The sequence below is a fragment of the Toxorhynchites rutilus genome, chromosome 2 (assembly GCF_029784135.1).
Source record: "Toxorhynchites rutilus septentrionalis strain SRP chromosome 2, ASM2978413v1, whole genome shotgun sequence".
Lineage (NCBI taxonomy): Eukaryota > Metazoa > Arthropoda > Insecta > Diptera > Culicidae > Toxorhynchites > Toxorhynchites rutilus.
The window spans coordinates 34,979,997-35,004,843 of NC_073745.1; the positions used below are offsets into that span (position 1 = coordinate 34,979,997).

Sequence of the window (24,847 nt, forward strand, 5' to 3'; positions counted from 1 at the left end):
CTTCCGTGAATCAAAGAGCGGTACGGCCCGATCCCAAATGTTTAAATTCAACAAAATGTGACTCCGTGCTACACCTCGAACCGCACTCAAAACAGGTTGCAGGAACATCTACCATTCTGGGCGAGGCCCCTTTTTTTAATCTGTTGGATTACTTAGTATGGTTCATGACTAAGGCGTCATGAAGGCCAAGGCCTCTTCTAAACGCCATTCGAGTACAGTAAGGCTCAGACAAACATCGACTTTTATCTGGAGAGAAATGGATCCAGGCTACATTATTTGGACCTGCCGTGCGTTCCGGGAGCGTGTGGGGGCTGTAATTGATGCAAGTGAAATTGGAGCAAGCCTGTACGCTATTCAGGTACTCATTTCTCAGCCGAAAGTGTTGAAAGTCACTATAATAGAGAAAAAAAGATATTCATCGAAGTGTTGCCGGCACTCTCTGGTCACTTCACGATCGTTCGTCAAGATACCCCCATCCCTATTTCGACGTTGCACGAAGCTTTTCGGGATGCATTGAGCTTCCGGTAGAACTTTCACGTCCTATGAGAACAGTACAGCTGTTCTAGTTATTCACACTTCTACTCTACCGTCGCGGGTATCGGTACTGAATGTTGCTTACAACGGAGAGATCTTGGCGCACCTTAACCATCCGTAGGTATCGTTCGAATCGATGTGAGCTCCTAGATAAGCTGTGACGTCAGTTAAGTCCAAGAAGCGCCAACCATCTATGAGAACATGATTGATCTGGTATTTTGTTTGATTCGGTGGAGTCAGTTTGATTTTACTAGTCAACTGGCATGGGCTGAAAATACCTATTACCGGTTTGAATTCCTCCTCTTTACCAATCTGAGCATTGAAATTTCCGATAATGACCTTGATGTCATGTTTTGGGTAGATGTCATATTCGCGTTCTAGCTGCGCGTGGAGTTCGTCTGGTATGTTTAAAAAAAAATAATGGTGCCCTGAATGAGTACCCCTCCATTCAAAATGTTTTCTATATTTGTTTTCAATTTATGTCATACACTATCCGATCTATTCATGAATTTAGCTTAAGTCTATAGGAAATTGGATTGATTTACAACCAATTTTTGATTCAGGACAGCATGAATTTCATTACAGCAGACATAGAATAATCTAAAAATCAAAAAGCAGATTAGAAAACGATAACACCGTGATAAAAGACTGACAATCGTTGGAAATCAAATGATCAAATTCATTTCCTGCCAACACACTATACAAAGTCACATCACGCCTCCAATCGCGAACTTTCATCGCAAACCAGAAGCCGGAAAAGCTGACTTTTTTCCGCTTCAGCAAGCCGATGAGTCGTACCGATAGGTCGCATCCACTTGATGATGGCTTGGCGTACGGTCCGGCTTGTTCGGTTCGGTTAGCTTGTGGCCTAGCCGTTGTTCCGCCCTATCACTCCCTCTGTCAGCCCAACAGTCAGTCAGTCAGTCAGTCATTCCACCAGCCACCCAGTCAGATAGCAGCAGACGCGAGGGGTCATGTTTGATTGACATCTCACGGAAAGGAAGATGGCTCGGCGCTACCAACAATCCGTTTGTTCGTTCGTTGTTGCCTGAGGGGAGAGAGACGCGTTTCAAGTGGTTTTATCGTAGTTTCATACTCCAAAGTTTTTCGCCATTTTCCGCCACGAAAGCTACCGACGACAGCTCACACTCTCGCTCACATACCTACGAACAGGTGGATATGGGTGATGGCGTTGGCTAATTATGTCTTTCCGCTAACTGACGCGCAGACACATATGGCCGCGCCGTGCAAACGTTTCCTAGTTCTGCAGATGGACTCTCTCTCTCTCTCTCTCAAAGTGAAGGGTTGGAGTTTTTCTTCACTGTCTAGATTTTCAGGTGCGATCCGGGGTGGAAAAATACGCCTTGCGGGCGATTATCGGAACGCTCAGATCAATCACTGTCTGTGGCGTAATTATCTTTGACAAGTTATATTAAAGGTCTGAACTTTCTGATGGAAGAAGGGCCTCCGCAAATACAGAAGTCTGGTGAACGACACAAAGAATTGGCTTCAACATCGTACATCCCTTCCAATAGGAACAGTGTCTAATGATCGGTATAAATGATACTTTCTCGAACTAATCTAATCTCGGCCAATAATTACTGCAAATCCCTCCCGGGAGGATTACCGTTGCAATAGTGCAAAAGTTTCAGGTATTTTTTCCCTTGCTTTTCCAACCAAGCAAACTCAATTTTCCTCCGGACAATTTCAGTTCTCTATCCAGGAGAAAGGAAAGTTTTCCGGAGAAAAACAGAAAGGTGGAATCGGAAATTAAACGTCATACAAAGTTTTTCCAACTTTCGCCCGAGGTAGGCTAACAACGGCTCGGACAAATGCAACTGATACTGGTCTGGCCGACCCAATCCAGATTCCCACCGTCCACCGTATTGATATAATTAAAAAGAAATTAAAAACTTTCCACTCCGAGATCAATTTTAATTTGATTTCGGTGAAAGCCTTGCGAAACTATGGAACCCGACAAGATGCAACAAAGGGAAGCAACAAAAAAACTGAACTGTAAGAGAATGTAAAAGAATACTATTCTGGAGTGTAACAATACGAAGAACGTAACAATGAAAGTCTGCTAAGAAAATAACTTTGCCAACAGTTTCGTAGTACATTTTCAATTATAAACTATTGTGACTTGATTGAGTGTCGTTCCTGTTGAGTTCATCCAACAGTCTTGGCGCAAAATATTCGATAGAGTTTGAAGAATTGCAATTTTTAGAGGGGATACTTTTATGTATCGAGTGTTTCAATTAGGTTCCGGGATTAGAACTACATCAAAGTATTATCTATATGTAATTTTTCCCACCCGACCAAAAAATTATCTCAGAATTATCAAGCTTTTGATGGCCAGAATCCGACCTGAATATAAAAATCCAGCAAGTTGGGTCCTTCCACATAATAAAGGGCCGATTCACAAGCAGGGATGCCAACCTTCCTGATTTTTCAGGATTTCCCAGACTTTTTGGCTCGTATCCTGACATCCTGACAAACACTCGATTTTGCCTGATTTTTCTAAGGTGATCCTGATTTTTCCTGATTTTTTAGTCTTTTATTTTATCACAATAAAAAGGATCCTGCTTGGAAAAGAGAACTACCTACCTAGCCTACATAAAAAGGTCTCCGCTCTTTGCTTTTTCTGTTTGACGTCTTTCATGAAGGGTGCCAAATCAGAAAACAGGTCACGTTTTTATGAAATAAAGTTAACGTTAATAACTTTTGTTGCCGCGAACGGATTTTCGCGATTTACATACTAAACGAATCGGAAATTCCCTAAGATTTGTTTGATATGCTATACATTAGAATCCCTTGGTTTGTAAATGGTTAAAATTCATGAAAATTTTAAGCGTTTCCATTTTCCCAAACATTTGTTCTGTCCATTTGTGTGCTTTCCCGAACGGAGCTGTCAAAAACGAGCAACTTATCGACGACCAACGAAGGGGAAATCGTAGGATTTAAAGTCTCCGTGAACAAAGGAAAAGTAGAAGAATCAAGGTGAATACTTGCCTAGAGTATAAACAGTGGATCTCGCTGAGGCAAACTTTCATTCGGCATCGGACTGTCGAGCAATCCAGTTCACTTTGCTTTCGCTGCGCTTCGATCTAAGATTGGACCCCACCAGTGGTAATCCAACTTGGATATCGTCGTGTGGTGTTTTCAGTTCATTTTTCGCGTTGTTCGTATCGTGTGTTTTTCTTTCCGCGTCATAAATTGGACGCTTCGCGTAGTGATGATGAGGAAGGCAGGCTCGAGCCCTGCAAAAAAACGAACGCATTGCCAGGGGCAATAAAATTTCGAGGCAAGCGTCTTCTAATAATGCACGCGATGTTGGTGCAGTGAAAAGCGCTCGCACTGAACCGAGCCTTCGCGAGTGTGACACCGCATCGAACAACAGCGAAGTAGGCGATTTCGGCGCGTCGGTCGAAAGTGTAAACGCCTTTACCCAGGCAGCAACCAAAATCAAGCTCCCCCCGCTGGTGGTGAAGGCGGTCGCTCTTGACAAACTCATCAGGGAATTCGCATCGATGGGTGTTACAGCAGAGTACAAGCTGTGTGACATAATTCAGTCTTTTCCAAGCAGTTTAAATTGTCTGTTTTCCGTCATCATACGGGTTTCGTTGGTCACAGCATTATAGAATAATATCCGAAAGTATAAACAAGCGACTTATATAAAATAACAGCGTAGTTCTACGTCAACAATGCGGTCGTATCTTGGACACAACCTCCTATAATTTTTTATTATTCATTAATTTGAGGATAATTTTGCGAGATCTTTCTCTCTCTCTCTCTGTCCCTCTTCTTCTATCTATCTCTCTGTTTCTTTTTCTCTCTCTGTCTCTCTTTCTTTCTTTCTTTCTCTCTCTCTCTCTCTCTCTCTTTCTCTCTCTCTCTCTGCCGAATCCTATGTCAAGGATTTCAGAGTTATAGATATTTAGTAGATTTTTTGTAAAGTATATAATTATAAATTATTCAAAAACCGTAAAAAATGTATGACATTTATTGTCGTAGTATCACGAACCCCAATACTAATAATGCATAGTTGTGAAAATGCCTAAAAAAGGACAAGTGGAAGTTCGCTCAAGTAAGTTTCAGGTCTCTACAAAATTCATTCAAGGACAAGAACTTCGATTCTATGGACAGCATTAAAAATACCTTGAACAGTTTTCGACGAAAAAGCGAACATGATCTGGTAGGATAGAATTTTAGGGCTGTATGAAACATGGCGAAAGATTGTGTAACAAAACTGTGCACATAAAATTGAATAAAAGTACCGTTCTGAATCATATTTCGGACGCTTAAGGCATATGATGCAGAAAACAGATCTAAACTTTACGCACAAGTATTATTTGGTTGATATTTTAATGAATTAGTTCAATATGCTTTCAAGCTTTCTACTTTGGTACCTATTTGATTGAAAGCATAAAAAAAATCATCGAATAAAATGCTTTTCAAATGAAGCGAATAAGAATCAAACATCGGACACTAAATCAAATTTCGGACAGATTGAATTCAAATTTCGGACACTTTATTTTGTGATTTTTTGGGCGAAAATTACATTACACTTGATTATATTGTATGGTCAACTGCGAAACACTTACCAAGCAATCACAGTAAACTGTTAACGATGATGAGAACTGATGAAACACGGGAGGAATTTCAATAATGATGAACGGGTAAATTCTACGTGCTCACGCTAAGGAAACGTCAAACACAAACGATAATGAGTAGTGTTGTAAGATCTCTTCCAATGTAGTTCTCATGTGAAATGATAGTGAAACCAAGGGATTACACTAAATAAGCAATTGTGATATTAATTTGATAGTTATATCATCAGTGCATTAAGCATTCCAAGATATTAGAACAAAGTGTCCGAAGTATGATGTTGTCCGAAATATGATTCAGAACGGTATGTCTGCCTATAAAAATGATGCCTTCGTTCTCCTAAAAATCGACACGAACTTTTCGGACATCCCAAAATGAGCTATCTTAATTTATCCTAATTTTCATTTTCATTTTCCCTGATTTTTGAAAATTATAGTTGGCAACCCTGTTCACAAGTCACTGATCTAGCATTAATTTGCGGTTGGTTCGAAATCACGTCTGTATCCTAAATCATCCACCGTATTTAACTGTTCTAGAACCCTGCGATTTTTTTTCCAAAAATAAGGCAAAATTGAAAGAACATTTTTGGCGGTTTGAGGGCCATTCCAAAATATCTAGTACATTTTTTTTTGAATTTCTATTTCTTTATTTTCTAATATTTTTTTTTATTTTCCTGAAATCTAGAGTTGTATTATATTCATGTGTTCGTAATAAGTGCCGCAGAACATTATCATCAACGCTGTGGAACATATTGTGTACCCAAATTAGAAATTAGGTAATTTTTCGTAATCACTATAATTATAATTTACGGTTTACTATACTGCCGTTCTACGCATAGTTGTCCCATGTTACATTTTGACAATTTTCACTTATCTTCAAAAAACGATGTTATCATGCATAATTTTCCTAGAAAACACTAAAAAAATATTGTTTGTTCCCAGCTTTAAAAAAAAACAACATCAAGCATAAAGCATAACTGTCCCACCATGTATTGTTTGTAGATCCGAGTACAGTTCAAGTACAAGAAATTCATGTCACGCTTGCAGCAGGTACAATGCACTCATTTCTGGTTTGGGAGAACGAACTAATTCTCAAACAAATAAGAAAAAGTTTAACAGAACACGTGTACACCTTGTTGCCTTGTGCCAAATAACAGTGAGATTGATATTCAGCAAAGATGTTGCAGATCACACACACCACTGTTCGATTCACAAGCGATATCACTACCACATATTACATTTCGGTTCTACTTGTACCAATTAGGTTTACTTTTTTATGCTGTTGAACTGCAGTTTTACGCATGGTTCGCACGTGTTACTTTTTGGAAAAATTAAACTATTTTTCATAAAACGATGTTTTCTCTCGGAAAAACACAAAAAAAAACTTATTGTTTGTTCCCAACGTTTAAAAAAAACCACATTAAGTCCAATTGGCTATTGTTGATATTCTAGGCATGACTGTCCCACCGTGATTTTTTAAACCCGTAATCAAGCTTCATTGATTCAATGAGGAAAATTTTTCACATTTCATCAAACAATAGTGTACTGCTTATAAAAACACGATGTATTGCTAAATTGATATGCTTAAAGCTTCTGGTAGACAAATATGCTAGAAAACTTTTATTGCATTTTTCTCAATTGTTGACTTTGGAACATGGGACAACTATGCGTAGAACGGCATTATAGGAGCTTCCATTCTCAGTAGGCTTGAAAATAAAAATTTGAGAAAATACTCAAAGTGCGTCAACTATGGTGTATCGCAACAAATTATTACAAAGTTCTATCGAAAATAACATTCTTAAAATTAAAGTGTTTTTGGAATTCCGAAATTTTGGTTTTTTTTTGTTTTTAGATTCATTAAAAACATTTTCATTTAAATGTACGTGTTTTGATGTGTTTTTTTTTTCAGAACATTAAAGATTTTTTTTCGAATTTTTAATTTAAGTTGCTTTAAAATGTATAAAAATGTTATTACATGTTTTTTGTATATCAATGATCTCTCTCTCTCTCTCTCTCTTTCTTGATATATATATATATATATATATATATATATATATATATATATATATATATATATATATATACATATATATATATATACATATATATATATATATATATATATATATATATATATATATATATATATATATATATATATATATAAAAATGGAGTGATGTCTGTCTGATTCTTATAGACTCGGAAACTACTGAACCGATCGACATGAAAATTGGTATGTAGGGGTTTTTGGGGCCGGGATATTTTGAGACCCCTCCCCCCTCTCTAAGGGGGGCTGACATACAAATGAAACACAAATTTCTGCATTACTCGGAAATTAACCAAGCAAACGAAACCAAGGTTGGCATGTGAAAGTTTTAGGGTGCAATAAATGTTTCTATGATGGTTAGACAGTCCTTCCCCCACTCAAAGGGGGGGCTTCCATACAAATGAAACACAAATTTCTGCATTAGTCGAGAATTAATCAAGCAAATGAAACCAAATTTGGCATGTGGAGGTTTTAGGATACAATAAATGTTTCTATGGTGTTAAGATACTCCTTCCCCCTCTCTTAGGGGTGGCTGCCATACAAATAAAACACACATTTCTGCAATACTCGAGAATTAATCAAGTAAATGGGCGGGACGAAGTTTGCCGGGTTAGCTAGTATATATATATATATATATATATATATATATATATATATATATATATATATATATATATATATATATATATATATATATATATATATATATATATATATATATATATATATATATATATATATATATATATATATATATATATATATATATAAATCTCGTGTCACGATGTTTGTGGTGGAACTTCTCCGAAACGGCTCTGCCGATTTCGATGAAATTATACTCAAAAAAACACGTTAGGCATGAGAATAGGTCGTAAACTATATGATACCGATTACTGTATATTTATTACCGATTCCGGTGATCCTATGTAAGATTTGTTTCTGAATAATTTGGTTTTTTTGTATTGTATTTGTATTTGGTTTGAAAAAATGCATATATTATCAATTATCACTCCTATATCCTATTCTAATTCTCGATATTTGTATTTTTATATAAAAAATACCAAATAAATGATCCGTCGTTCGTTTTCCAAACAGGACAAATTTATTTACGTTGTTAAATACCAAATGGCACTTCGTCCTCTTCATCGAGCTTTCACTCCATACATACGTAAGTATACTCAATTCGACTAAAGCTAAGCGCATCGGTGGTGAGCTAGAAGCCTTTTTGGATGAGCTCAATGAATTATTGAAATTATATTAAACTAACACATGCTGCGAAGTAACCAGCACGCTATTGTGGACAATCCTGATAAAAAACCGGCTGGAGAAAACATGTGTAGATCTCATGCGCCACAGTTACTTCAATCATTAAGAACATCATTACTCATTTTGAACTCCATTCAACGATGTCTTGAGCTATGCCAATAATCCATGGTCAATATATACGCAAATGTAGAGAGCGAACGACTACGATTCCTATGACACAACCAACAGAATACATTCACTTGCGAGACGCTATCATGAGCAATACCAACACAGCCTTTGTTCAAACGACAGCACGTGTGTTCAAACAAAAGAAATGATGTCTTTAATGAGATCCATTACAAAATTCACGTGTTCCGTCCAACGTTTTTTTTAATTTTATTCATACAGAACGCTGGAGCCATATCGACCCGGGCCACAGAGGGCAGTTTTCAGCATATCTCTTCCCACTCCGATATATGTCATCGTGATATGTACGACTCAACCACTAATTATAATGTTTCTGTGATCATCATTCGATTATAACACTGATGGAGTGAATGAATAATACCCAACAATCATTCTAAACGGCCCTTATAAGGGTCACAACATTATGGAAGAGTTTGTTAATGTAATTTTTCAAATATTTCCGAAATCAGAATGAAATAAATAGTCTAACGTAATCCTACATCTACTATGCGGTCGTGTCTTGGACATCCACCTATAAATTTTATCTAATAAATATTTCTTACCACCATTTTTTCCAATCGTCAGGTGTACGAAGCTTTTTAATTTTTGTTTGCACTATGTTTTACTATTATTTATCATTTTGTTACCTGTTTTAAACTGTTTTAAATCAGCTTCTATCGGCGTATAATCTGTTTCAAATCAATCTCTCAGTCAAAATTTTCGTTTAGATTCCAAACCATAGAAAAATTTTACTTTTCACTGGTTTGTTCATGTCAAAGCACCACATCCATTCCGTATTTTCTACAAAAGTTTACATATTCACGAGAGGCATCCAAATTAAATGGATAATTGCAAATCACGTCTACGAATATCTGCATTCTCATGGATCAAAATTATGGTATACTTACATCTGGTGTATCGCGATCTGAAAAAGAGATGAACGGAAATCATTATTATTAATATTGTTCTAATGAACATGCGTATTCGAGATTTCACATGATATCTCATAAAGGAGACTCAAATGAGGATAATTGATTTAACAACTAAGATTAATAAGAACAATTATACAGTGATTAAACCTGTTAAATTATTTCGAGAAACGACAACACCTGTGGCACATTGTTGGAAGCAAAAAAACAGGAAGTGGGTTATATCTATGGTATAACCGCAAGGGTGACGTAGGACTATCGTTGATTTAGAGATCATTTGTTTGAAGTTGAATCTAAATCCATCCTGAATGAATGAATAAATAAATATTTGGGTGACTTCAAAAACGAGAGTGTTACGTTGGAGACTCAAGGTTTTATGCATCCAATATTGGATACAAAAAACCTTGTTCTGAAGAATAATCTTCAGAAGCTTTCCTGCTAACTGCACTTGATTGACAAATCACAAAACCAAATGTATGTGGTCGCAGTATTATATGGATAGAAAACATTAAAATAAACTCGCTTGAATGTAATTTTCAATTCCAAGGGGAACTGGCAGATTATTTTTCAGCAACGATCATTTCTTTCCAGGTTTCCTCTCGATAACCAGCAAACGAAAAGAGTGTGTGTGTGGCGGCTGCTTCTATGTCTTCCCGAGGAACCGTATTTCGATGCTGATACTCTCTTGGTCACGAGAGTATCAGCATCGGCTTTTCTGCGCTCCCTCACAGTTAAAACAAACTGATTGCATTTCAGGTCAGGTCAGGCCAGGTAATGAATCCCTCGATCCCTCGCCGTTCAGCTCGTTCAGTAACGATGTTGTCTTGTCGATGTCCTCAGGCGTCGTGCACAAATTACGTAACGCTAAAAATCCGAATTTTGAACCACCTTTCCCCCCCCCCTTTCGTAACGCAATTTCCTATCTCTAATAAACAGAAAGTAACGCAACATCTACCCCCTCCCCCCTTATCGCGTTACGTAATTTGTGCACAACGCCTCACGAAAAATGAATCGGTTTCACCACCAGAATATCATTTCAGTATGCTTTTCGTGCGTGATTGAATCGAGAGAAGGTGTGGTTTACGATGGCAATTTGAAAGGCAAACTAGAGGAGAATGAACTCTCTGAGTATGAAAATTTCGGCGACTGAGCAATAATCGATTGAAAATTATATAATTTTCGCGATACGAAACATTTTCCGTTTTTCATGTTATGCATCCAATATTGGATACGAAAATATCCTACTGATGGGAAAGAATAATCTTCAGAAGCTTTCCAGCTAATTACACTTGATTGAAAAATTACGAAATCAAATGTATTTGGTCGCTGTGTTCGCCATATAATTAGAAAACATTAAAATAAACTCTTTCGCATGGATGTATTCTTCAATTCCCAGGGAACTGGCAGATTATTTTTCAGCAACGATTAGATCTTTCCGGAATTTTCTCGATGCTGTATGGCATCCAAACGAAAATTCTCGTTTCAGTTTGGCCTGCAAAAAACTTTTCTAAACTCTAATCCATCAAATTGGGAGCCCTGAAAAGGGCCGATGATTATATGCTAAGCTAATATAGCACCCTCTCCTTGGATTCGATGGGCTAGCTGAATGTCCTTGGGCATGATGTGACGCGTTTTGCGTGGATAGCACACAAATTTGTATCTTCGAATAAGCCTCCTGCAGCGTCATAACCGCGGAATTTTGGAAGCGCAAGTCGGTTTTGAAGTCCTGAGCAATTCCACGATCCAAAAGCTGCAAAGGTAGCTTGCGGATCAGCAATTCGGTCGACTTCCGATAGCGATGAATTTCACGCAAAGTTCCCGGTCGATAGCGATGTGGCTTCTTCACCTATCCTGCGGCTGGTGCGCTTATCCGAGCTGCTTTCGTGTGCCTTACCACTGAAAGACTAACTAGCTATCTGCTTGGTCCCAAACAAACGAGTCGTCACGGTGCGAGAGTAGAGTAAGAAATGAACGAAAGCAAAGGAAGCGTCATTTTATAAACCATAAAAGTATAGAATCTAAACCCCACCCTTACTATATTCGTTGCTTATCCTGAGAAAGAAACGAATAACATCGAAGTAAGTATACAGTAATGTATTTGAATCCGGACACTTTGCGTTACATTTAATACCATACCGCAGCCACAACATTTTCTGCATGTTGAATTAATGCGATTGATAAGTAACTATCAAGAAACTATCAGTAACTATATTAGCAACTATTAATCGCATAAATTCAACATCAAAAAAATGTTATGGCTGTGGTATGATATTGAATGTAATGCAAAGTGTCCGGATTCAAAAGCGTCCGGATTCAAGAGCATTACTGTAAAAGAGAGTTAACTCGACTGAAATTTTTTCAGTTCGGCCTGCAAAAACGAAATTAAGAGCCCCCGCCGACTGCAGACTGACTTGTCGACCGATAGTTCGGTCTGCTTCTTAATCAGTACGGAGAAAAAAAGTCTGTAGTGTACAGCATAATGCATAGACGTAAGTATGAGCTTCCCCATCTCACATTCCAATAAGATTAATGGGTTTCCAAGTGGGCGCGCTACATACGGATACGAATGATTTCAATAACCTGTTTTCGAAGCTATCATTAAGCTATTGAAACAATTTTTCGACTCAATAAATAGCAATCATATAACTCTTGGACATTTTATCTTTTGTATGAAATGATTATCATACTGTTCCGTTGATCCGAAGCAGAATGAATCACGCTTAAAGAAGGAATGGTTTTTTTCAGTTTTTTTCATTTAGTCAGCAGAAATAATGCCCTTTCCCAACAATTAAAAACGACAAACGGTAAACAGTTTCATCTAAGTAATTTCTTCGATATGGGGATATATTCACTACATCATGTCATATATTTCATATTTTTCATTATGAAATCCATATCCATGGCACCTATCGGTATCGAATTATCATCGACACCACGATTTTCGCTAAATGCTCCTTTCAGTTCGGCCTGTGAAAAACTTTTCTGAACTCTAATCCATCAAATTTGGAGCCCTGAAAAGGGCTGTTGATTATATGCTAAGCTAATATAGCACGCTCTCCTTGGATACGATGGGCCAGCTGGATGTCCTTGGGCATGATGTGACGCGTTTTGCATGGATAGCACACAAATTGGTATCTTCTAATAAGCCTCCTGCAGCGTCATAACCGCGGAACTTTGGAAGCGCAAGTCGGTTTTGAAGTCCTGAGCAATTCCACGAACCAAATGCTGCAAAGGTAGCTTGCGGATCAGCAATTCGGTCGACTTCTGATAGCGACGAATTTCATGCGAAGTTCCCGATCGATAGCGATGTGGCTTCTTCACGCTTCCTGCGGCTGATGCGCTTATCCGAGCTGCTTTCGTGGTGCCTTACCACCGAAAGACTAACGAGCTGTCTGCGAAAGACGCTTATATATCGATCGATTTTTGAATTCAATAGCCTGTTTTGAAAGCAATTTTAAGACTATTGAAACAAGTTTTTGGATGAAAAAGTAACAAGTATATAACGCGTAGACATTTTATCTTTCAAATGAAGTGTTTATCATACCATTTCGTTCAGTTGTTTAAGAGCTATTAACGCTCAAAATCTCGGTCTGCAGCGTAACGCTTTCGTTCTCGAAACTTTGGTTTTACACCCCGGTATAGAAATGAAAGACGTAGTCCTACGTCAAAAAAAAATGCTACACCTACCACACAACTTTCGAAAAAAAACCCATGTCCAGACAGATCACTACTGAGATTGCTTGAAAACAATCCCCCTTCCGTGTGGCACGTCCACAAATTGCCAGCTATTGGTACGCCCTCCGTTTGGCTGTTGTTGTATCCGAATCAGTTGCCACCCAGAGGAACCAACTATCCCGGATGATGTAATGTCTCTCCCCATAATAATAAACCTCCACTGGATAGGTGCGCACGAATGGCCGGAACATCCCTTCGAACGGCGTGACAATAATTTCCCATTCCGTGTGGCATCAACTTTCGCTCTAGGAAAAATCTTTCGGCCCATTGCTGACGACAATGACGACGGTAATGATGACGATGTGAATGACAATAGCGATGATTATTAGCATAATAAAAGCAACAACGCTTCTTCCCTTTCTTGCGAAAGATTGATCCGCTGGGAGTACTCTTCGGAGCATGCGGACAAAGGTGAGGGGGAAAAGTTTTCGTTCGGACATTCGGGGTCCATTCCTTGGTATTCTTGGCGTGCATGTATGTATGTGTGTATGTGTGGGTGGGGTATGTGTGCGCTTCGAGATTGACTTGAACTTTCCATGTTCGGTTCGTTCCAACTCCCAGAGCGATATGGAAAACGCGTACCCAATCGAAGAGAAAAGAGTTTTACGTTTATCACTCAGGATGAAAGTTTTACTTTTTTCAAATTGAAATTCTGAACCCCGGATAAGCAGATACGACGACCGCCCCAACGAAGGGTAAAGAATCTCTATTTTTATTGGGAAAGTTTCTGGTCTTTTTTAACGTTCTTTTTCTTCCTCTGCTGAGTCATCTTAAGGTTGAAGTTCTTTTTTTTTGGGTTCGGAAGTTATCGAACATTCCCCGCCGGATTGGAATGAGGTGGAAGAAATTTCCCGGTAACAAATCATACCCCAGGGAGACAAAGGCCGATAATCGCATTGAATTCGATTGATTTGATGTAGTAACCGATGGGATGTTGGGAAAGTTGCTCTCTTTTGTCTGATAGATGGTTGTATATAATTGGGGAATTCTTCCCCCTTTCTATCCCAATCTGATCGTAAGTAGATTAGATAAAAAGACGTGTAAATGTGTAGGGTATAATAACAGATGATTGTTCCTCCGGGTGTGACTTTTGAGAATACGAATCTTCTCGACGCTTATTCCTCCTTAAAATGTATACAATATGTGGATCGGTTGAATAATTTACATGACATGGGCCCACGGCACATCAGAGTATTAATCATTTCCCCTTGCTCCCCGCGGGGGGCGGATTCACGCCATTCCTGATGCGCGCTCGTTAAATGCTCGTCATTTTGACAGCTTCTCGCAGCTGCTGATGGTTATGATTTTGCTATCTTCAAGAAGCGCTTCATCCAGAATAAGCGGCGAGGATATGGTGGATATGAAATACGCACCAAATCAGCGGGGCATCGGCGGTAAACATGGCGACATGGAGTGGGTACGGGGGTGAGTTTGGTTCCGTGCTTTCAACCCGACACATGTATCGTAGAAATTAATTGCGAGAAGCTAGCTAGCAAACGGATCATTGCAAGCTTACGTCATGATTGGAGTTTAATAACCAGCCAACAGTGGGAAAGGGGGTGGAAGCTGTGTGTGTTCAATGACTGCGCGCGAGTTTCAGTTCGATTCGAGAACCTCTTGAGACGAGTTAATGACTGTTGCACCGAGTGTAGTGTTTTTCCATCATCAACTGCACGAGTGTGGGGCAGAAAAAAAAATCACTCGATCACAATGTTTATATATGGGCACTTAAAGTCTCACCAGCGTGCAAATTTAGACTAATTAATTGAAGGGAGAGAGGCAGAGGCGAATGCGCGAATGCGGGTCTAATTGCAACGTGGAAAGGAACCGCTTCGTGTGTTGGTCAAGGTTGACAAAATTGATTTCTCCGCAACACTGACTTTCAAAACGGTCCAATGGTGTGGATTGAAAGCCGTGGCAGTGAAACTGAAATTACCCACGGGCAATTTGGTTCGCGCCGTTCTATTTGATATTTGCTGTTTGTTGTAGTTGGGGTTGAATTAGAATTAATGGAACCCTTTAAATAAGATACAGTGAATTGTAGAAAAGCACCTACAATTTTGATTGGAATGACGAAAGAGTAAGGCTGAATTCTTGGATCGTCATTCCAGAGAAGAATTCGAATGTGTTGGTTGGTTGGTTTGCGTTTATTTTCGTTTAATCTACCAAGATCAAATTGAACAGAATTTTAAATAAATTTTCAATGATACATAAAGGGACAATTAGTTTCTCGCTGTAGAAGCTGGAGACTCCAAAACTTCCGGAAGATATGCTGGAATAGATTGTTCATGTAGTAGTAGCGAAAAGGACTTTGTAATACTCCCGGATGTATGGTTCATACACATTCAAGTTCATGAGCAACAAATTTTCATCACCGGTGATTCGAATATAGATTGAGTCGAGCGTGAAAACTCTTCTGAAACCGCTGGATTTAGAATATTAATTGTTACTCTGGCGTGATTACAACTTATTTTTTTTCCAAAAATATAATTTTTTTTATTAAGGCTCATATGGCGTCAGCCTAACGGGGCCGGGAGTTCAATATTTCGACAATGTTTGCCTTACAACTATGTTAGTAATATGTAACCGATTACTCGCGGTTGGCTCGAGGTTAGTATTACAAGTGTTTTCGTAATTGTGATGTTGCTGTCTCCAATGCTCTGTACGTGTGCCCGACACGGGATACTTCCTATTGGGATGCAGCTGACCATAAATCAGAAACGCCCCCCTAGTATGTACCCCATATCTAGCGTGGTGCGTCTTCTTGACTCGAGGATCCAGGATAAAGGGTGTGTCACATCAAATTGCATCACGGAAAAAACACTGTAGAAATTTAATTTTTAGGAATTATATTCCTAAAGCTTTCGCATATAATCAGATAAGAGTGCATAGATCACGTTGGCCATGCTTCACTGTCAATTTTTCGTAAATTTGGAAAAATGTCGTCGAACGAAAAAGAGCGTCGTGAATTAATCCTGTGCACTCATTTCGAGAATCCGGAGTTGTCACATCGGAACATCGGTAAGATGCTGGGAATCGTCCAATCCACGGTCAGCAGAGTACTAAAACGATACTTCGAGAACCTAACCATCGACCGGAAGGTGAAGAACGGCAAAAATGGATGCTCCATCAGTGAAAAAGATCACAAGCGCGTAGTTAAGCAGTTTAGACGTGATCCGAGAAGTTCGGTCCGGGATGTCGCCAATAAGCTGAATTTGTCAAGTTCATTCGTCCAGCGGACCAAGCAGCGGGAGGGCCTGCGTACATACAAGGTTCAGAAGGCTCCTAACCGCGACGAAAGGCAAAACATGGTGGGGAAGACGCGAGCCCGGAAGCTGTACACCGAAATGCTGACGAAGCCACATTGCCTGGTAATGGACGACGAAACCTACGTCAAAGCGGACTTTCGTCAGCTGCCGGGCCTGTTGTTCTTCTCGGCAGAGGACAAATTCAGCGTTCCGGAGGAGATTCGCAAGCAGAAACTATCCAAGTTTGCCAAAAAGTACATGGTGTGGCAAGCGATCTGCTCTTGCGGAAAGCGGAGCGCCCCCTTCGTGATGACCAGCACGGTAAACGGGCAGGTTTACCTTAAGGAGTGCCTACAGAAGCGCTTACTATCACTATTGAAGCAACACCATCTTTTGGCCGGATCTCGCTTCGTGCGACTATTCAAAGGACGTGTTGGAGTTGTACGAAGCCAACGGGGTCACCTTCGTGCCAAAGGAAATGAACCCACCCAACGCGCAGTAGCTTCGCCCAATAGAGAAATATTGGGCGATTATGAAGCAGGCCCTCCGGAAGAACCCAGAAGTTGTCAAATCGGTGGCGGACTTCAAGAGAAAATGGATTTCTGTTAAAAAAAAAAACTACAACCTGACGTTGTACAGAACCTTATGGACGGGGTAAAGAGGAAGGTGCGAGCATACGGGCTTGGGCTCGAAGTATGAATAAAAAGAAAATGCCAAAAGTTGTTTAATAGTTTTTATTTTACTGTCTAAAATTTTCAAAAGGATCGGTCTACTGGGCGAATTTCTACAGCGTTTTTTCCGTGATGCAATTTGATGTGACACACCCTTTATAATGGTCACTAGCCGGCGCAATCATCAGCTCGTGTAGAGTTGTCATGAGCGGTACAACCTTTGGCTCTTGTTGAATGATCAGTTGACTGCACAACCTTTGGCCCGTGTATCTGTAAAGAGTGTGTGTATGTATTGCGACTAAGTAAAAGTTTATAGATCGGATAGGAGGGATATGAAACAGGGACACAACGAAGGAAGCATCATTAAACATTGACATCGGCGTTTCTGAGGAACAGGTATAGATGAAGCAGGATCACGGCTACCTAAGATATCCCGGACGGGGATATCCGATTGTCTGCCTTTTGCTCTCAGTGCTCAGTGCTGAGAGCGAGCAGCATAGAACCGGATACAAGACCAGACAATATATTCGATGTCGTGATAGCCATCGCCACAATCACATAGATTATTTGCTGCGATCCCAATGCGATAGAGATGCGCGTTTAGTTTGTACTGATTGGACATAAGCCGAGATATCACGCGAATGAAATCACGACCTACATTCAATCCCTTGAACCATGAACTCGTCGAGACCTTAGGGATAATCGTGTGTAACCAGCGATCGAACTCATCTTCACTCCACATGCACTGCCAACTTACGAGCGTGTACTGACTGTGGAAAAAATCATTATAAGCAATTTGCCTTTCAAAAAGTGTGCATTCTGAAGCGCCAACCTTCCGCCCCACCTTCCACCGTCCGCTCTCTCATTCCCCGGAATCGAGCAATGAGAGGAAACCCATGCTAAGGTAATCTTGAATAATTTTTCGACCAAAACATTCAATAAATGTCTTTTTTTTTTTTTTTATAAATTCGTTTATTTTTACAGGCTCAGTTGCATAAGTTTAAAGGAGCCGAAATCTTAAATATATTTTTAACACTATATATATGAACAATTTTCTTAAATCTATGGTTAGTAATGTGGGAAACCGATTACTCGCGGTGAACTCGAGATTAGAAGGGTGACATATTTTTCTCAGGAAAAGGATGGGGTATAAGGAAATTATTACAATGTTGATAATCACACACACTCAATTCTTAAATCTATTCGTACATCTATTGTGAATTTACATTTCATTCTCCTGTTTATAGCAAGCGGACCAATTACTCATAAAGGAAGAAATGGAGGGTATAAGGATATAAGGATAATCACACACGAACATCGATAGATTTAAGGAAAACATATATTTGGGACATGTAATCAAGGTCTAACCGAGCCAACACATCTCTCACCGGCACATTGGGCTGCCTTCCTCTAGCCCGAAGGGAGTTCTCTAAATTCGATCTGGCAACAAGATACACCTCACACGACCAAACAACGTGTTCGATGTCGTGGTAGCCTCGGCCACAAACGCAGATATTGCTGCCGGCCAGATTGAAACGAAAGAGTAGCGCGTCTAACGAACAGTGATTGGACATGAGTCGGGAGAAGGTGCGAATAAAGTCCCGACTCAAGTCCAGACTTTTGAACCATGGTTTGAGGCTAACCTTAGGGATAATCGAGTGAAGCCATCGGCCCAATTCACCTTCGTTCCATTTGCGTTGCCAGTTAGCGATGGTATTTTTACGGACTAAAGAGTAAAATTCATTGAAGGCGATTTGACGCTGATAAATATCGCCTTCAATCGCACCTACCTTTGCTAATGAGTCAGCCCTCTCATTACCCGGAATCGAGCAATGAGAAGGGACCCACACAAAGGTAATGACATAACAGCGTCTGGATAAAGCACTCAAATTTTCTCGTATTCTCTCAAGGAAGTACGGCGAGTGCTTTTCCGGCCTCACTGAACGGATAGCTTCGACAGAGCTAAGACTATCCGTTACAATGTAATAGTGTTCAACAGGTCGTGAGGCGACGCTGTCCAGCGCCCAATGAATTGCTGCCAATTCAGCAATATACACTGAGCAAGGATTCTGAAGACTGTGTGAGGTGCTAAAAAATTCGTTGAACACTCCAAATCCTGTGGACTCGTTTATAGTGGACCCATCAGTAAAGTACATATTATCACAATTGATACCCCCATACTTTTCATCGAAGATCGTTGGAGCGATCCTCGATCGTTGGTAATCTGAATATCCATGGATATCTTGCTTCATGGACAGATCAAAATGCACTGAGGAATTGATGTAGTCAGGGAAACAAACACGGTTGGGAATATACGAAGAAGGATCAACCTGCATGGAGATGAATTCATGATATGAACTCATGAATCCGGAGTGAAAATTTAGCTCGATCAGCTGCTCAAAATTTCCGATCACCAATGGGTTCATGACCTTACACCGGATGAAGAACCGAAGAGATAATAAATTGAAGCGATCTTTTAGTGGGAGTAGGCCTGCCAAAACCTCGAGACTCATGGTATGCGTTGAGGGCATACATCCCAACGCGATACGGAGACAAAGATACTGAATTCGCTCGAGTTTGAGGTGTGGTGTGTTTTGGCAGCTGATTGAAAGCAGAAACTGCCATACTCCATCACTGAGAGAATAGTTGTTCGATACAACATTATAAGATCTTCGGGATGGGCTCCCCACCAGGTGCCGGTAATTGTACGGAGAAAGTTTATTCTTTGTTGACATTTTTTACTCAGATACCTAATATGGGCCCCCCAAGTACATTTGGAGTCGAACCAGACCCCAAGATACTTGAATGACATAGCATGAGTGATCGGTTTACCCAAAAGTTGAAGCTTTGGTTTTGCTGGTCTATGCTTCCTAGAAAAAACCACCATCTCTGTTTTCTCCGTGGAGAATTCGATCCCTAGCCCAATGGCCCAGGTTGAAAAATTGTTCAAAGTATCTTGTAAGGGTCCTTGCAGGTCGGATTCGTTTGATCCTACGACAGACACCACTCCATCATCTGCAAGTTGTCTTAGGCTGCAATTTTGTGTAAGGCAATTGTCGATGTCGCTTACGTAGAAGTTGTACAAAAGGGGGCTTAAACATGAGCCCTGGGGGAGGCCCATGTAAGAGACCCGACTTACTGCCGAATCTCCGAGAGAAAAGTTCAAATGCTTCTCACAAAGCAAGTTATATAACATATTATTCAATAGAGGCGGAAGACCCCGAGAGTGTAATTTGTCTGACAAAACCTCTATTGAAACAGAATCAAAGGCCCCCTTTATGTCCAAGAATACTGAAGCCATTTGTTTTTTTCCGGCGTAAGCCATTTGAATTTCTGAAGAAAGCAACGCAAGACAATCATTCGTCCCCTTGCCCCTGCGGAACCCATATTGTGTATCTGAGAGTAGGCCATTCGTTTCAACCCATCGATCAAGGCGAAACAAGATCATTTTCTCCAACAATTTCCGTATACAAGACAGCATTGCTATTGGGCGGTACGAATTGAAGTCGGACGCGGGTTTTCCGGGTTTTTGAATAGCTATAACTCGTACTTGTCTCCAATCATCTGGAACAATATTATTCTCCAGAAACCGATTGAATAAATTCAACAAGCGATGTTTCGCCACATCAGGGAGGTTTTTCAGCAAGTTGAACTTAATTCTATCCGATCCCGGAGCAGAATTGTTACATGAAAGGAGAGCAAGAGAGAATTCTACCATCGAAAACTCGGAATCAAGATCGCACCTATCTTGTGGTATATCTCGAACAATTTTCTGCACAGGAGCGGAATCAGGACAAACCTTTCGTGCAAAATTAAAAATCCATCGATGTGAATATTCTTCGCTTTCATTCGTTGAAGAGCGATTTCTCATGTTTCGAGCCACTTTCCATAATTTTTTCATTGACGTTTCTCGTGACAAACCTCCCACGAAATTTCGCCAATAAGCACGTTTTTTCCTTTGATTAAGTTTTTAAATTGATCTTCAAGGGCTAAATACGTTTGAAAATTTTCAGGGGTTCCACGTTTCCGAAAAGCTTTAAATGCATTCGATTTTTCTACATAAAGCTTGGAACATTGGCTATCCCACCATAGAATGGGAGGCCTTCGGGAAATGGTGGAACCTGGGATGGGTTTCGTTTGAGCGCGAACCGCGCTGTCATAGATCAAACGAGAAAGGAAGTTATACTCCTCCAATGGAGGTAAACCATCTCTGGAATTGATGGCTAGAGCAATCGCGTCCGCATATTTTTTCCAGTCAATGTGTCTTGTGAGGTCATATGCCATGTTTATAGATTCAGAAGAATTCGACCCAATGGTGATGGAAATTTTGATTGGCAAGTGATCACTACCGTTGGGGTCCTGGATTACATTCCACTTGCAATCTAACGATAGTGAATTCGAGCAAAGCGAGAGGTCAAGAGCACTTGGGTTGGCAGGAGGTTTAGGTACACGTGTTGTTTCCCCAGTGTTCAAAAGTGTCATATTGAAGCTGTTACAAAGATCATATATCAACAGTGAACGATTGTCGTCGTACTGTTCCCCCCAGGCAGTTCCGTGAGAGTTGAAGTCTCCCAAGATCAATCGTGGCTCAGGAAGGAGTGAGCACATGTCAACAAGTTGCTTGCGGCTAACCGCAGCTCTCGGAGGCCAATACAAGCTGACAATACAGAGGTCTTTTCCTCTGATGTTTGCATGACAAGCAACAGCTTCAATCCCTCCAATAGGTGGAAGGTCAATTCGAAAAAATGAGTGGCACTTATTGATCCCCAATAGCAGCCCTCCGTATCTGTCATCACGGTCCAAGCGTATAATATTAAAATCGTGGAAAGAGAGATCATCTCGCGAAGAAAGCCAAGTTTCGGACAGAGCAAAAACATCACAATTGAACTTATGAATTAAAAATTTGAATGTATCCAATTTAGGGATAAGACTACGACAATTCCACTGTAAAACAGTGATATCTCCGACCTCTCTATTTGAATTAGACATCAAGAGAGATAATCATTGCAAGGAGGGGCCATGTTTGCATCAATTGTTGCAAAATTGTCTTTAATATTGGAAGCATTGATATGACAAGGGTTCTGATGGAGTCGGAAACATTAAAGCATGTGAAGATTTGAGCCACAAGGTCAGTCAACTTTATAAATCCCGATTGGGAAGTTGAACTTGACGGTAAAATAGGGACAGTTGGGGTTTTTGATGTTCCTTCGAGTGCTGGGTCGTTCGAAGGTGAATTATTCCCACGGAAGCCAGGAGGAACCTGATTTTGCTTGTCCGCTGCACTCGATTTTTTAGGCATGCTAACAGAGGGTATAACCGGAGGGGCTTGTACTTGAACTTTGGGAGTGGTCACATTTTTGCGCCGGGGATTCCCTTGGAAGATGTACGGTGTGCCCTCGTTAGCTGTATCCGCTTCCATTTCGTCAACTGGCAGCGAAGCGAAGACATTGTTTGCGGTTAAAGGTTGTTGCTGTTGGGCCAATGGAGAAGCGCCCTTTAAAATTTCCGCAAAAGTGCGCTTCGAGCGTTCCTTTAAAGAGCGCTTCTGCTTCTCCCAGCGACTCTTGTAAGTTTCACAAGCCGAGAGCACGTGCGGAGTTCCTCCGCAATATGGACACTTTTGCTCAATCGCACTGCAGGATTTGTCCACATGTTGCTCTCCGCAAGTGGCACAGCGCTCCTTGTTGGCGCAGTAAGCTGCTGTGTGACCAACTGACTTGCATTTCAGGCAAGTCATGGGCTTTGGCACGAAGAGTCGCAGCGGTAGCCTCAATTTGTCCACCATAACGTAGTCAGGGAGGGCGGAGCCAGCAAAAGTGACTCTAAACGAGTCGGACGGCGTAAATTTCGATTCTTTCCCTTCCTGGGAGACTTTGCCGAGTTGTCGGCATTCTAAGATTTTAACCTTAATCAAAGGCAGCTTTTTAAATCTGCCATCTCCTTCCATAATTGATTTGCACGTCAGACCTATATAAATGTCTTATTCCCATCAACTTATATGGTAATTTATTCAGTTTTTACTAATTTTGACGATGGAATGATTGAGATTTCTCATGACAGCAATATCTAAAATCATGAAACAATTGGAATGATTCGTAATTTTCCGATGTTATATAAGTTACCAGCTGACCCGGTGAACTTCGTCCCGCCCAAAATTCTTCGTTATAAAATTCACGTTTTCTTACTAAGCACACGTTCATGGGTCCAATCGCAGAACTGTTCATTGATTGATCTTCTAATCTATCCTTTAAATTACCTTCACTATAAAATTTCTAGTACATCTGCCAAAACTCGACATTATAATATTTTCTCGTGCAAGATTTTTAATCCACTTGCAAAAAACATGTTACATTGAATAAATGTTTGATACAGAAAACATGATAGAATGAGGACAGTCCTACATCGGACAATTCCTTTCTCGAGTTTTGCTCTTATCAACACATTCGGCTATCCATTTTTATTTATATAGATAGAAGACGATATAGGAGTGCGTTTTATCACATTAAAATCCATTTCCACTTTCGAACAAAAATCAATTTCGTTAGCGCAAACATCAAATGGACTAACAACGCTTGTCACTATGTATTTAGAACATATGCGAATTGAATTTTCCGAATTTTCCCATTTTCCATAAGAGTTTTCCGGAAATTTTCAATTGTCATGTTTGGTTTAAATATATGTACTATTTTTACGGGACCCTCTCTCCATTTCAGGGAAGGGAGAGGTGTCATACCATCATAGAAATATTGCTCGTAGCCAAAAACCCTCACATCCCAAAATTGGCTCCATTTGCTTGATTAGCTCTCGAGTTACGTAGAAGTTTGTGTTTCATTTGTATGGCATCCCCTTGCCTGTAGAGAAAAGGAAGAATTGTCAAACCACCATATAAACAATTATTGTCCCCTAAATTCTCCATTTGCCAAATTTGTTACCGTTTGCTTGATTGGTTGAGTTATTCACAATTTTTTTTATTTGTATAGAATCATAGAATCATTTATTGCACCCTAAAACCTTTACATGCTAAATTTGGCCCATTTGCTTCATTAGTTCTCGAGTTATAAAGAAATTTGGGTTTAATTTATATGGCAGTCTTACTCTAGAGAGGGGGGAGGAGCGTCAATTCACCATAGACACATTTTGTGCCCCCTAAAATATCCACATGCCAAGTTTGGCTCGATATTCTTGATTAGTTCTCGAGTTATGCAGAAATTTATATTTATGTTTCATTTGTATGGTAGTTTCCCCTAAGAGAGAAGGAAGAGTGTCGAGCCACCATAGAAACGTTTATCGATTATCGAAACCGCTATATGCCAAGTTTGATTCCATTTACTTGATTAGTTCTTGAGTTATTCAGTTCCTCTCCTCTTTAGAGAGGGGGAGAAGGGTCAAACCACCATAGAAACATTTATTTCCCCCTAAAACTCATGCCAAATTTGGCTCTATTTGCTTGATCAGTTTTGGAGTTATGGAGAAATTTATGCCTCTTTTGTATGGCAGCCCCCTCTTAGGCTAGGCGCAAATTGAGACGCGTATACCGCGCGTAACTTGGCGTGATATAGCGCCTGTCTTTGTGGCTAATGAAAACAGATGGAACGGCGCAAGTTGGCCAGACGACGCGAGATGGTGGAGCGCTCGTGAGACACG

General features: G+C 40.2%; 1 protein-coding gene across 3 annotated transcripts in view; it reads right to left on the reverse strand.

Annotated features, from left to right (window-relative positions):
- LOC129764990 (mucin-2) overlaps positions 1-24,847 on the reverse strand; it is a 200,914-nt gene that overhangs the window by 136,076 nt on the left and 39,991 nt on the right. For all 3 annotated transcript variants that reach the window (XM_055764709.1, XM_055764708.1, XM_055764707.1), the window contains exon 2: positions 9,529-9,545. The gene's annotated coding sequence lies outside the window, so the exon portion shown is untranslated. The remainder of the gene's footprint in view (positions 1-9,528; positions 9,546-24,847) is intronic.